This window comes from Cynoglossus semilaevis, chromosome 12, assembly GCF_000523025.1.
Source record: "Cynoglossus semilaevis isolate Cse_v1.0 chromosome 12, Cse_v1.0, whole genome shotgun sequence".
Taxonomy (NCBI): Eukaryota; Metazoa; Chordata; class Actinopteri; order Pleuronectiformes; family Cynoglossidae; genus Cynoglossus; species Cynoglossus semilaevis.
In genome coordinates this window covers 110,940-126,391 of record NC_024318.1, presented here as the reverse complement: position 1 = coordinate 126,391, position 15,452 = coordinate 110,940, and the positions used below count along the sequence as shown (strand labels likewise).

The 15,452-nt window shown below is 41.5% G+C and overlaps 1 long non-coding RNA gene across 1 annotated transcript; it reads right to left on the bottom strand.

Annotated features, from left to right (window-relative positions):
* Nucleotides 1-791: 791 nt before the first annotated feature.
* LOC107989311 (uncharacterized) lies at nt 792-13,552 on the bottom strand. Its single transcript, XR_001760796.2, has 5 exons — nt 13,393-13,552; nt 12,445-12,590; nt 7,258-7,352; nt 2,614-2,754; nt 792-1,023 (listed from the first exon to the last, which is right to left on the bottom strand). It is a non-coding gene; the product is annotated as an uncharacterized LOC107989311 (long non-coding RNA).
* Between the last annotated feature and the right edge of the window lie 1,900 nt (nt 13,553-15,452).

Sequence of the window (15,452 nt, the reverse complement as noted above, 5' to 3'; positions counted from 1 at the left end):
GTCCTGGTCTTTAAATAAAAGGCAGGTCAAATTTAGAAAGTGTTCATTAATTACAAAACATCAATAGATAAATGTTTCTATATTTACTATATATATTTATTGTCAGATATCTGTAAATAAGAGTTCTTTAATTTTCATAATTAACTTCTTCATCACTTCGACCTTTTTGTTTTTTCCTGGTTGTTGGTTTGTTGTTGGTGTTCTGATCAGGAGGCGACTCATTTGGAAACTTTTCAGTTTATTGTAACTTAATTAAATGTTTAAATCAATGTAGTTGTTCTGCTGACTGGTGGGGGAAAAAATAAAACAAACTTCTAATTGCAAACAGCACCCCCCTGTGGCGAATACACAGCCTACTCAGCACTCTTTCATTTCCATTTAATTTTCATTAAAATTCCTCAAATTTATCCAAAAGCAGCAAAAATGTCTTTCTCTGCTCCTCTTCCTCACCCGTCATCCCTCCCTCCCTCTCTTTAATGCTCTGTCTCTCCCTGTCCCACGTACTCCCTCCCCTGCCCCCCCCCTCTCTCATTCATCATGGTAAGTCCCAGTGACAGTGGAATGCTGCTCTGGTGGCAGTTCCTTTAGTAGAACCTGACGCACACGCGTTTGAAGACGGCGCCTGGACACGGAGGAGAGAAAGTGTGGCATCGCATTGTATGGAAATTAGGGAGGGGGAAGTGGAGGGGCGGGGGAGAAGGAGGGGGTGACAAGGTGGTCACATGTTCTCCCTGGGGAGCTGCCATTGGTCAATGCACACTTGTCTGTGGAAATGATTATGAGGTCACGGTGGACGACCTTCAGAACTACAGTCCTGTTTGTATCTTTTTCTAGTAAACACCAAGCGTTAGTTATCATCGGAACGTTCAGACAAACCATGGGTCGCAGGCCAGGGGTTGAACACTTTGAAAAATTCTACCTGGATAAACCTCCTGCTTTATCTCGTGTGTTTGATTAACTTAATGCATTACGATACTCACCAAAACTGCTGCAGCTCTCACTTGAACCGGAGCAGAAAAACAACTGGAAAAGACAGAAAAGAGACGGAGAAAGGAAGTTAATTTAGAATATTTTCATCATATATCACTGTCAGATGTTGATGTTAACGCAAACATATCTTTGTCAAATGATTAGTATTTTTATTCTGATTAATCACGATTACTTGTCACGATTATGTTTACAACCGAGCGTCAACCTCTTCATCTCTGAGAACCAGATTCGAACTCGTCTCCATCCGGCTCTCGCGCACCACATGTTGAGTACGTATCCAGAGCAGGTCTCTTTAATGAGCATGGGAAGCCAGTGTGACAGTGAGTTACGGTGTGTGTAATCAGACGGCTAATGCGGTGTCACTGCTGCCTCACACACTCTGTCCAACACCAAGGTCGCGTCAGAACGTTAATAACTGTGACGACACGTTCCTGATCCATCATCCACGGAGCCAGCTGTGTGTCTGTGTGCAGCTGTTCACGGAGGACGTGGACGTATTCATTCTATACATGAACACAGTGCACGTTAATGTTTACATTTATTTATTTATTCAGCAGACGCTTTTATCCAACGCGACCTACAAGAGCAGGATTAACAGTCAAGGATTTGGATTGCCTTTGGGAATTGAACCCAGAACCCTGCTCTCTGCCTCCGAGGCAGGCGTGCTAACAGCTACACTACGGAACCGAGAATATAATATTCAAGCCTTTTCCTCTGGAGTAGTTTACAGTATTTGTTTTTAGTGTAAATATTTTTTCCATAGAACATGATGTTAATTCTTCATGTGTTTTATTTTCAGGAACTCAAAGAAGTGTTGGGTTTGGAACCAAACCACTTCTCTGACGACTTCCAAATATGGCTCATTTTAATAGCTCTAAATAAATAAAACTTGTGAACGGCGCCCAAATATAAAATCCTCAAATCAGTCTCTGAATTGACGCCAAGTTCCTGTTTGCATGATTTAATTTTTTTTCTCCATAATGTCGCAGATTATATTTATTTTTATATCTTGCGAATTGAGAAGCTGTTTCCAATTAAACTGAAATCCTTTTTAGTAAATAAATAAAGATTTGTTGCAAGTGAAGGGCGAGAGAAAGAAAGAGAGAGAGAGAAAATAATTAGCATTACTTGAAATTCAAAAGCTGCCATTTCTGTCATCAGATTAGTGTAATCCTCCAACAAGAAAACCATTACTGGCTGGTTTCATTCAGAGGGGAGTGATGAGCAGACAGTGACGACGCTAGCTGCTTCGTTTGTCAGAGAAGCTAAGGTCAACGGGGGTCAAATACATACATCACATTCAACGAGCGGGCGAAAAGATACTAGGCTGAAATACCACGAAGTATCGAGTACACGGAATCAGAGTCCGGTTCTGCTACATGCCTGTCTTGTTTGTTATTGGATGAAGCTGAGGTCTGAACTGAGCACTGCCCCTAGTGGATGTATCGGAGGCGTCATGGAAGTAGGTGGGCAGAGACCTTTGAACAACACAAATCAATCTGAGAGGGAGAATAACTACGACGTGGACTCTTCACCGTCCCTCAGAGTCATATATCACTGAAGCTCCTGTAAACCCATTAACCCTGACACCCCTGTCTCCACCCACTCCAGCCTCTTTGTCACCTCTTCTGAGAAGGGGTCGTAAAGGCAGGTTGACCCCGGGCCTTTAAACTCATCCATCTTCACTGCTCCTGCAATCGGTACCTCGAGGGAAAAACTGCTGCCGCTGCAGGTTCCCAGTCTGGACGGAGGTAAGAGAACGACCTGAGGAAGAACATTCATCATTTAATCATTCAATTTAGGTTAAAATAACATTTCAAACACACTTTTAATTCTATGTATTTAAAGATATTTAAATCCTTTTTTAAATGTCTTATTTTTTTCAAATTTAGATGAAGATTCAAACACAAAAAATGCAGATGAGTGAAAAAGCAGATTTAAATCTTTCAACTGCGCAAAAGTCTAAACAAAACGGTTCAGAAAACTCAAATATTGTGCTAAATTTAGTGCACAATCGATGAGGAGTTCGAGTTCAAGTTAACGCTGTCCACAAAGAATAAATAAAAAAATTCTTGGAATTTGTTGGATTTCAGTCCTTGACGGTGACTCGGAACAAACATCAAGAGTTTTTGACTCCACGTTGAGATGGTTATTTTAAGCTCAAGGTGATTTGGGTGAAACGAAAAAACTCCTGTCCTGCAATTTGTGTAAATTATGGGATGTACGGTCGGCAAATCTATCAGTTTAAAAATCCACAGAACCGTTTATGTAGGTGAGAGGACGGATGACGAGGCAGACGGACCGTGACGACAGAGATGATTCCGGTCACAGGAAGTACACAAAGCTTCCATCCAATATCCCTGATTCGTCCCCATCACTAAACATGAGGCCGCTCGCTCACTTATTAGATTCTCCGTGAGAACACTCACAGGTGGAAGGGCTGAATGCATAATTTCACAGGTCTCCACACTCGTCATCCGTCTTCCACTGCACCTGCCTCATTACTTCTGCCTGCAGCCTCAGCTCCCACCTTTCCTTTTGCCCGGCACTTCCACAAACAGCAACTCTGCAATTTCATTTTGGTCATTCCCACCTCCCTGTTTACCAATTCCTCCCCCGTGCCGCTGCAGTCCGGCACGACTTCTTTCATTGTGATTCCGTCTTTCACTTTTAATCTGTTGTTTTTCAATCTTTTTTTCTTCCAGTTTTCCCTTTTTCTTCCTGTCAGTTTTTTTTTCATCTCTATAATCAGGTATTCCACCTCCAGGAATCGGTCCTTAAACAAATCTCCCTCCTTCTGCTCTTGACGGTTTGTTTTCCTCAGTCACACCAGGAACAAAATATTTTCTTCTGCATGGAAAAACTACAGCTCAAAAAAACTCTGACCCTCGTCTTCTGACTTCTTTCCTGGGCTCCACCAACCACGGCTGGTGTTTCCTAACCACTTACTTCCTCCCACACTTTCTTGAGATCCACTTCCCTAACTCTCCAGGTCTCACCAGCCCACCAGAGCTGGAGGAGATGTGGGTTCAAATCCCACTGGGATCTCATTTACCACAGCTGTCATGTCTACAGGGGAGCAGAGGGTGTAAAGGCCACGCCCCTAATTAGACTGAAGTCTGGTCTCATCGTCAGTCCAACCAAAAGTGCTGCGGCTGTAACATCAGGGGGGAGGAGAGGTCGGGGGGGAGGCGGGGGCCTGTTCTTCCCACATCAGATGAAGACAGTTGAGTAGAACTGGAGAGTTGTACTAGGCAGTATAGTATAAGTGAAGTAATACTGCCTTCAGACAGAGGTTCATCTTCTTTATCCAGGTTTTGATTTTGACTTTTATTTTTACTTCATATTCCTACTTCATCTGTTTAACTTCAGACCTCCAGAGACCAACATCTGGTTTTCTCTCCTGCAGTCTTTGTCTCTCGTCTTGCTCATGTCATGTTGCACATTTTGTATACAGACTTATGTATTAAAAGGCGTGACATTTAAAAAACAAACATCCAAACTAAACGACTCAACATCAGGTCCCAGAGGGAGAGAAGCAGCCGCAGCAGCTGAGCTGACACTGAGGTTAAATACTCTGTGGACTGAGTGGACACAGGTGAGACATATTAGGACGATCAGAGGACACAGAGTGGGGTGTGGGCCGCATCCTACTCCACATTGAATTACAGATATAATCTGTATAAAAAAAAGAGAATTAAAACCTGGCGACCTTCTGCTGTGGCCCAGTTATGATTGGTCTGCAAGACTGTAGTTATAAAAGATGGACAGTAGAGGGCGGAAAGAGAGGGCCTCGAGTCACAAGTCACAAACAAAGACTCGAGACTTGAGACCTGAGGTTTGTGAGCATGGACTTTTTTTTTCCTGATCATTTCACTCGACGCCTGTGAGAAGAACCTTGTGTCCAATCAGGATGAACGACGTCGGTCCAACATGGTCCTCAGGCTCCTCGGGACACAGTGACGGCCGAGTCACTTGGTGGAGTCCAAGTTGAACTCGGCAGTGACTGCAGCACCGTTGGTAACATGATGATCATTTTTATTACTTCCTGCTAATTTGCAGCCTCATTTGCTGCCACTGACGAATCCAGTGCGATGTTTGTCGCTGCAGTTCAAATGGAACGACTGTGTAACTGCCACCAGACAGTCTTTTTATAAGAAGCTCTAACTTCAAGTCTTTTGGAGAAAAAAAAAACAACTCCTTTTCATTGGCCGTGCGTCCGGGGAGCTCACTGCTGTTAGCGCTGATTTAACTGATCACACACGGTTAGGTTCAGGAGCCTCACTTCAAAAACCACCAGGAGCACTTCTGTCTTCCTGTTTCCACCAAACTGGTTCACCCCGGAACTCTCCGCGGTCCAATATGCATGTGTTTATCTCTCGCCTCCTCTGCATAATTGCACAGAAGCGGCGTGCGTCCAGACCCGGGCCTCGGAGGTCTCACAAATTCACTTTAATTTGCTACCAAAGGAGAAAACAGTGAAGGACTGAAGCTGCAAACCTGCTGATGCAGCAGTGCACAGCGCCCCCCCAGGCCACAGACTCACTTTTATACATCATGATGTGACACGCGGTGTAAAGTCAGGCGGCCAATTAGAAGGAGGAAGTGGTTTTATGCATGGACGCCGTGGTTGTGAATGAACGGACTGTGGTCGTCTCTCAGGGAAACAGGAAATGCAAATCGGAGACTAATAGGCTAAAATGGGCTACATGTGGGGGGGGGCAGGGAGTCAGTGTTGGGGGGTGGGAGGGGCAGAAGTGCTGAGGCAGTAAAGAGCAGTAAAGCAGAGGGTTTTACTGCACCTGACGCTAACAGTCATGTGTGACGTACAAAAGTTTAAGTTTTTGTGCAGAAGGTGATTCAAAAAGAACAGAAGGTTCTAAAGTCTGCTCCTGTTGACTCATCGACTGTCACACACACGCACACACACACACACTGTTTCTGTCCATCAGACCTACAGCGAGAAAAAAAAGGATGAAAAAAAAACAACAAAGAAAAATGAAGACAATTTTTGCTGATTTCTAAGATAAATCATTAAATGTTAAAAAAAAAAGACACGCAGCCTTGGACTTGACGTCTGTGAGCGATGACGCAGCGTCAAAGACGATCTGATAAGATATTCACTTTCATGGAGCCACTGCTATTCAGCTGCTCCACAGAGTGAGATGTAACACACACCAGAGCCGAGTGTGAATCCGTCATCGTCGACATACGTACGTACGTTTGTGTGTCAGGTTATATTTCAAGAATGAGACCAAACCTCTTTTTTTTTTTCTTCCCAATTTAACAGCGACTCTGCTCCGAGCCTCTGGTCACGGAGCAATTTCCACATTAATCAGCTGCGGAGCTTTGTCCCGAGGTCGGTCTGATTGGATGGATTACCGAAGACGTCGACCGCACAGACACTGGAGATCATTCACAACCGAAGGTTCGCACCAGTGAAAAACATCCTCAGGTCGGGTTTGATCCAAACTCAGTTTGGTTCAGGGGCCACGTCCAACCTAATAAGAAGTCAAGTGGGTCGGACCGGAACAATAATAATAATTACCTATCAATAACAATAAGTCCATGTAGTTTTCCCCTCTGTTTTCATGCAAGGACTTACTTCAATAACAATAAGTCCATGTAGTTTTCATGCAAGGACTTACACATATATTAGATAAATCTTTATATTTAATGAAATATAATATTTCAAATCCTGAACATGAAATGTTTGTGTAATTTTTATTTTCAAAATTTTCCATCAAGCGGCCCAGATTGAACCTCCTAGTGGACCGGTTTTGGTCCGTGGACCCCAGGTTTGACGCCCCTGCTCTACACTGCAGTTTTCTGATGTGGAATAAAAATGAATTCTTTTGGAATATTTTTTTTTAAATCTAGTTTGAATGAGTCGAGGGTTCATTCACACTGCAGGTCCTGTGGCTTTATTCACATTTTCTGTTAAGATTTTTTTTCGTGGTTGTTCACATTAAAGTTTAATGTGACCTCCACCAGGCTCCGGTGTCAACTCCGAAGTGACCTACTCTAGGAATATGGACAACAAAATTGGACCTGTCCCACTTTTGTCTGCAGTGTGAACGAAGCCTTAAAAACAAGCTGCTTTAAAAATATTTTTCTTTATATTTTCCTTAAAAATTTAACGATCATTGCAGCAGATTCATGTCCTGAATATTTTAAAAGAAATCTGGTTGACATTTACGCTGACGGTTGTGGCCGAGTCTGCAGACAGAAATGTCAGAACTGCTCAGCCGTGTGTTGGTGACTTACCTCGGAATAACAAATGTGCCTTCGCCCAGAGGACGACGGTCCAACGGAAAAGTCCCTGAATGCAGCAGCAGCTGTACGACCAGGTGGAGCGGCAACTGATGGGGAGAAAAACAAAAAAATGGATGAAATTAGTAAAAACCTGAGTGGATTCCCATTTCATAACACAACAAATCAAATGTTGTGTTGATGATGTTTGTTGTGTTTATTTGAATGAGTTTTGTTTGTAGCCGTAGTAGCACCAGAACATGGAACTGTTTGTTCTTAGCTGGTCCTTACTCTAACATGAACATCTGAAATGTATTTTTAAAGGAACATTGCACAAGTTTAGTACCGAGAACCGCCACTCTGCTCAGCCATCACTGATGTAAATGAACGGTCACTGACATCATGCATTATTCAGCCGACTGAGCCGCCTGTTCATCACACGCTCCCCAGACGCCAATCAAATGCTTGCACACACATACGCGCGCACACACACACACACACAAACATCCTATCATGCACTATTCATAAACCTAATGATTATTGACTTCCCGTTTCTCCTCCTGACACAGATTTGTTAGGACATAATGAAGATGTCGTGCTGGGAACTAAGACGGCACCGGTTCAAAAATAATGAGCGTCAAAATTAGTATCAGACAGAAAACGTCGGTGAAAAGACGCAGACGAACGGAGGAGGATGAGAGTAGATTCGATAACAGAGACGAAATGAAGTGAGAGGAAAAAAAAAACGGCTGCCAACGTCCAGGAAATAAAAACGTTATGAACAAGAGAGAGAAAAAAAAATCAAACAGAAACAAGAGAAGAGGAACTGAATGGATCAGAGATCTGACTTCAACTGAACTGAGAAATGAGAGACTTTGACCCAAAACTAAAGTTTTTTCACCCAATAAAAGCTCGGCTACAGAAATATTTCCAAAGAAACATCTGGAGAATGTTCCATCAGACCTTTATTAAAGAACTATATCATGTCCTAGGAACGAAGACAGAACAATCCTAGAACGAAGTTTTAGGACACGGTCCGTGAAGGTCAACGGTCGGAAAAAGATTTTTGTCCATGACGTACAAAACAGGTCCGAATCATGAGTCAAACTGGTCAATATGAACTAGAACCAACTAGGATAGTGCTCTTGTTTTCATATAGGAGTCCCAAAATAGTAGGGCTGCTGGTCTGAGTAAAACAGATGAATTTGAAATGTAACCATTTGTCTTCATTGTTTCTCCACTTTGATGAAATTGTACTGATCTGTTACTATATTTAATAGCTATAGCTGTGTCCACCAGGGGGTGGTGGTGGGGGGTTCTCCAATCTACTTTAGCATAAGACCAATGTGATCATGTGACGTACTGGAGAACGGTCCATGTGTTTAACAGTATGTGTGGACATTTGGTGCCCGCAGGTTTGACGGCACAGAGACGGGAAGTTTACTTATGTTAATTAGCCAGATGTGTGTGAGTGTTGTATAAAAAAATATCTAGTGGCTGCCCCCCCTTACTGAGACACATCAAAGCTAACACACACACACACGTACTGTATCATGTGTGTGTGAATAATCATCACACTCACTGAGAACAAAAATAATAATCACAGCGACATGAAAACACGCCGCAGGAAGTCGTCCGCCTGCTGTTCCTCTATCTACATTAAATGTCAAACAACGTGATCCTATTTCCCTCCATTAAACACACCTGGTGCAGCCTGGACCTCCACCTCCTCCTCCTCCTCCTTCTTTTTTTATGCTAATATTTCAAATAACTCCTTACCTAATACTGTGACTGATATCGCGTAAACTGCGATCAGCTAATACTACGGTAGCTGCCACGCTGCCGGATCATTAACGTAAACCAAATGAACCAGTTATTAAGAAAAAAAAGGAAGTAAAATACCAAGTTAAAATTCGATCGTTTCCTCTGACTTTTTTTTTTTCCTCCACAGCGTGTTTTAAATCTGGGTTTAAATTCAATCGTGGTTGACAGGAAGTATTAGTCAGTTTAACCCCCGCTCTGCTGTGCTTGTTAAAAGTGAGTCCATCCTTCTGTGTGAAGTTGACAGGGTCTCCACTTAAACCTGCCTCCAGGACTGTGACTCCAGGACTTCACTCCGGAGACGGAGAGCACTAATTTAGCCACCCACAGTACCAGGCACCGTTGAATTAGAATAAAGTCGGAGCAGTGAGACGTTTAAAACCCCACGCTGCCGAACCGAACTCCAGGCGTACGGACAAATTGGGCTTTTATCTTCAACTCTGGGGGAAGTAACAAGAAAGAGATTTAAGAGTCGCCCAGACCTTTGTTACTGTTTCTTTTTGCTTTTAAAATTTTCAACTAAAAAAAAAAAAAAGAAGATGCTTTTCTAACTTCACCTCTAGAGGGGGCGGGACAACTCTCCAGTATGATTGATTCTTATTAAATCAATGTAAACGACAGGGGGCTCGAAGCGCATCCCTGGTGGACCCCAAGATCTTCATAGAATCTTCCACAGGTCTCTGACACGTGCTGCACCAACGTCAGCAACTTTCTGATGTTTTGGGGGTTCTGGTGCCTCCTTTACCCCCCGCCCCCGGCCCCCCACAGTAAAGACCTGTAACTGAGCTGTTTTATGATTCTGTTATTATATTAATTAACAAGTCAAACACTTCAACTTCTTCCCAAATGACATCATATCCAGGATGTTTTCGTATCAACCACACAAGCTGGTAACTTCTACAGTCTGTACCCAGATACCCCTGTTGGGGGAGGGGGGAATTGTCTGCTCTTCACACAATGTCTGTTTTCCACAGGTCAGTTGGACAACAGTCATGTGATCCTGACCAGAACCTTTGTTTGTCTGAAGTATCAGGTGTGTTTCCCCTCATCACCTCACATGTCTCTGTACTCCTGTTCAAAGCTGCTCAGTGAAGGATGAATAAATGAAAAAAGAAAGAAAATTAAACTGTTTTTTTGTTTTTTTATCTGCTTTTAGCTTCGGGGGCGTTTCTGTGAGAGGAGTCGGTTTAAATTAGCCCGAGGCTGCAGCTGCACTAAACTATCGTAATAGCTATTTTTGTGTTGTTATTGTGTCCATTTTTACCTGAAAATATTCAAGGACTCAACACTGAGGCTGTGAGAAGAACAGAAGCGCTTCCAGCACGATGTTGGTTTGTGGCGTACGCTGAGCGATGAAGGAAAAAAAAAATGATGCAGTTACATGCAATTGTTTGTTGTCTAGAAAAGTTTGTGGTAAGTTTAGTCTTAGCTCCAGGAGGAGGTTCTTAAACTTTAACTGTTTCTGTTTCAGCTTCCTCTGGGAACCATTAGAGGCCGAGGCTGTTTCTGTTTTATACATCCAGAGATAATGCTAAGATAACGGTATAGGTTTACAACTGAGGTAGTAAACCATCGGCTCTCTATGGTTTGGAGACAGTGTCACCATCTTTAATTCATTTATATACGCCACAAAAACAAACCAAAGAAAGTTTTTCTCTAGGCCGCAGGAACAAACGCAGCTTCCTGCTGGTCGGGACGTATCGTACAACACAGGAAATCAGGTGTAAAATCAGCCAAAATAGGCGGCATGTTTGACCACTCAACATGAGTAGAGCTAACCACGCTGCTAACGCAAATCCTGGCCAATCACACAATAGCTGTGAAGCTCCACATGAGAAAAAGTTCTGCTCAAAGGACGTGTCAAGAACAAGCTGTGAGAAATCCCGAGGCGGGGAAAAAATATGACAATTCTGTTCTCGTACTTGGAGACAGAACAATTTTCGGTTCTTGCATAAGCACAGGACACATGGCACGGCTAACGACGCTGAGCTCGTCGGTGGTAGCGACCAAATAGAAAGGGTTCTAACATGAATTCCGAAGACGGTTAAGCAGATGGAGAACAAGGAGCTGAAGGCCAAGGAAACAGCCTAAAAAAAGGAGAAGAATATTTTACACGATAAAAGAAAACCAATTTCGTCAGTGAGCAGTAAACGTCATCTGCAGGAAGATAGATCAATAAAACTCAATAGTATTCTCAGTACACATGAGCGTTGATGTGTGACAACCTAATAATGTACTTTTCTCAAACCAAACCGTAGCATCTGCTGTTTCGTGCACTTCTTAACCAGATGACGTTTTGATTATTTCCCTCCTTTTCAGTGCGAACGGCCCAGATGTCAGTGTCAGAGCGACGGCAGACGCAACGCTGAGCTTGAAGAAAACAAAAATGTTGTTTAACTGTCAGCCATGACAGCCCGCTAGCCTTTACCATAGTGGAATGGTTAGTAATGGAAGCCGCAGAGCGGCGTGGACATGACAAATTGTTCCTGCTTTGAATTCAGCTAAACTATCAGCAGTGCAGACTCAGAGGAAATGGGCCTGTCACACCGGGCTGATAGATTAAAACTGTGTATATTTGTTTACTCAGATGCACTCGCCCTTCAGAGGGGAAGTGGAACAGCGGCCCCCGTGTTTTGACTTGCAGTAATATGAAAATATTTATTTTTATTGTGTGTAACTGTGCAGGATTTCTACACGTGTTTGTTGTGATGTATCACATTGTGTACACAAAAATCCATAAAATGATTTATGACTGTAAGTACTAATAGTGTAATTTATATATACAATTTTATATTGCCAAACAAAAGCAACATGTTTTTTCTGTTACTGACTCACTTACCGGTGCATTACTTTGCCAGACCAGAAGGAGGTGCTATTTTTAATTGCCTTGTATGGATATTGTATGGCATACACAAATAGTTTGTTTTTTAATTACCACAAAACATTTTCCCCTGGTTTCTACCACACTGGTTAACACTACGTACGAAAGGTAGAGCTAACTTTTGGCGCGCACAGAAACAAACATGGCCGCCGCACGAATCAGCTAAGACTCCGGCAGACAGACTCTGACGTTTAGAGAAAATAATTCGTAATGTTGTGTGTGTTTTTATGTCGTGGCGGCAAAGCAGCAAATGAGCAAATGAGCAGCCGGTGAAGTAAAAACCAAACGATTGGTGCTGGGCCAACACAAAGCATCAAGAGGGCAGCAAAGAGCAGAAAATCAATATCTAATTTTGCAGGCAAACATCTGCGCGCGCGGCGGCGAACCTTGAGAGGAGGCTCTTTCTGCTCACATCATTCTGAATTCAAAGACAGGGGAAACAATCGTGTCCTGTGCTTTCTAAGTCTCCTACAGATTAGACGTGATTAATAACGACTTACCATCTTGTTCAGTCTTTGCGGTTTTCTCCTGCCACCTCTACAGTTAGCTGATTAAAAACCTGCTGGTGAGAAGTGGTAATCAGATGAAACGCAGCCAGACCATCAGACTAATGACTGCCGTTGTTGTTCCACGGATCAGTCTGCATCTGTCACAACACACCAGAATACTCAATATTAGTTACACCTCAGTTGTTGACTTGATGATTGTGTTGATAAGTTAATGAGTTATTCTGGTAGATGCACATCCAGTGGTTTAACTATTAATCAGGGCTGAACCTGACCTGGAAATTTAGCATAATAAATTAAGAAAAAATAATTATGGATTAAAAAAATAATTAGTTCTCTGGTGTCTGACACACTCAATAACACTGATGCGCACAGTAAAGCCCAGTAGGTGGCAGTAATGCATCCAAAGGATGGCAAGAGTAACTTTGTTTATTAGTATTTCATAACCTTAGTTGTGTTGGGTTTATTTTCTTCTTCGGCAAACCTGTTGCGGCTAGCGCGGCTACCCAAGCTAACGTTAGCTACGGACGAAATTCTTTGAATTGTCAAAATACGTTCTTTTCAGGTTTTTTTTTTTGTTAGCTACGGACGAAATTCTTTGAATTCTTTTAATTGTAAAAATACGTTTTTTTCTGTTTTTTTTCATATATAACATATTACTTTTTATGTTATACATGTTTTTGATTGGAATGAAATGAACATAATGTCTAATTATTTTTTTCTATTTAAACAATTTTAATACAAGTTTTTATTTACATTGTTTTTTAAAAAAACTAAATAATAATTAATATAAAGCATATTACCTTGCAGAAATCATATATATATATATGTCGAATAAATGTGAGATATTATCAATATAACATCGTGGGGCTGAACATCGACACCTCCAGTCTTTCACTGAGGCGTTAGATTATATAAATATAACTTCGAACCCAGTCTCACCTCAACTCTCAACAACGTTTGAGCAGCAGTTTAGAGCAAAAACAAATATAGGTTAATTCCACCTCTCACAGTTGAAAAAATAAACTCTCCTTCGGTCTATTTCTTGTGAAAAAACTGTCCATTTTGCGCTAGATAGCCTCACGCTAGCTATGAGGCGCGTTCTCATGAGGCGCGTTCAGGTACCGTCGGAAATGTGAGAATCTGACGATTACGGCAGTTTAGGTGTTGTCCGATTCAGGACAAATGGTTATAAACATTTAAATAAATATATATTATTTTCATTATCAATGGTATAAGTGTGTGTGTGTTTCTACAGTATATATTGTTGCTTATGGTAATTTTAATATAATGTTTTTTTCTGTCACATTTTAATAAAATTTTAGGTCCAATTTCATTTAAGGCACTGATAAAAAAAGTTCCAGTACTTTTAACATCTAGCGCCACCAACGGCTAATATCATATCTGCAGCAATATCTATGAACTGCAGTCAAACCAGTCAAAATGTAAAATATAAAATACATCTGTAGTCCTGACTCGTCTGAAGCTGCTCCACAACTTCAACAACATTTAAAGGCTTTTTTTTCAGGCCTCAGTTGTTGGCAGCCGATCTTTGTCCTCACACTCGTTTGCCACTTTCTGACATGACCTGCCAGAACACCCCCCCCATTCCCCCGACGATGGGGTCGCACCCCACATCCAAACCCCCTGCTGCTGCACAAACATCAACCACAGTGATGGTTTTGACCACTTTTCGACAACATTTAGTTCTGGGAACATTTTCAAGTTTTTCAGAAACTGAAAACTTGAGGAGGAAGCAACAAAAAGACAAACTGAGAAAAAATATTGAATATAAAATGAATACAAAGAGGGAAGAGGAAAAAAAATCTTTCATTGGTTTCCATGTTTTTCACTACGACAGAAGGAATCCTTTTATATTATTATTATTTTTGAGAAAATATATTTGTCTGATTTATTCAAAACATTGTTATACCACAAGTACTGAATATTGTGTTTTAAAATATTGTTAAGTAAATATAAAATTAATTAAATTTAATTAATTTATATCACTGTGGGGTTTTCTTTTCATATGACTTTAATTACGTCTTCTTTTGTTCGTCTTCGTCGATGACCTGGTTTATTGTTGTTTGCATATGGAAATAATGAGGCCTCAGAGCGATCACGCCGCTCTATCACCTTGTTCATTACAGCATGATAATGACAAGATGTCCCTTCATGTTGGCCCAACAGACGGCCGGAGTTATATATAGAAGCAGAAAGATGCATATTCTCCACTCTCTCACAGCCAAGAAGGAAGTTTTAAAACAGTGACGTCCAGACGAGTGGGACTTTAACTTAAAGTTACATGTATATGTATATATGTGTAATATTCCAGTTTGACAGAATTTTATTGATATTATTTAAGCACGTTGAAGCTGTAGCATTTTAGAATTTATTTTACAACTTAGAAATAGATCAAAAATGTATTGAAACATTTATATATTTTATATAAATATATTTCATATATTTATACATTTTGCAGATATATAAATTTGATCGATGTTCAATCCTTAAATTTAGACCAATATCCGTCTGATACCAAATCTGAGTATCGGATCGAGCCATCCCTAATTTAAATATATTAATACAGATATTTCCTTCAGAGCGGAAAGGTAAACATGTCATTGAACGCATCACAGCACCAAAAAAACTAATAAGAACCTTAAAAAAAATACTGTATTGATCTCATATTTTGGGAAATGTTAGCAGCAGATATGCTATTATGCTATTAACAGGCGGCAAGCATGTTTTTTTTATGATATGCTGTGTTACTGATAGGCTGCTGTGTGGACTGGGCCTGGTGAGACACGGTGAAGTGGACTGAGAGCCAACCAGTCGTCGTCAGCCTCCCATGGCAGGAGAAAATCAGGCTTTAATAATACAATAGTCTGACGCTCCGTCTCTGCCCTAATAGTTGTGTAGAACTGCCACATCTACAGTGCAGCGCTGCCCACAATGGCTCCACTTATCACTGATGTGACAAGCACATAATAACACGGCTC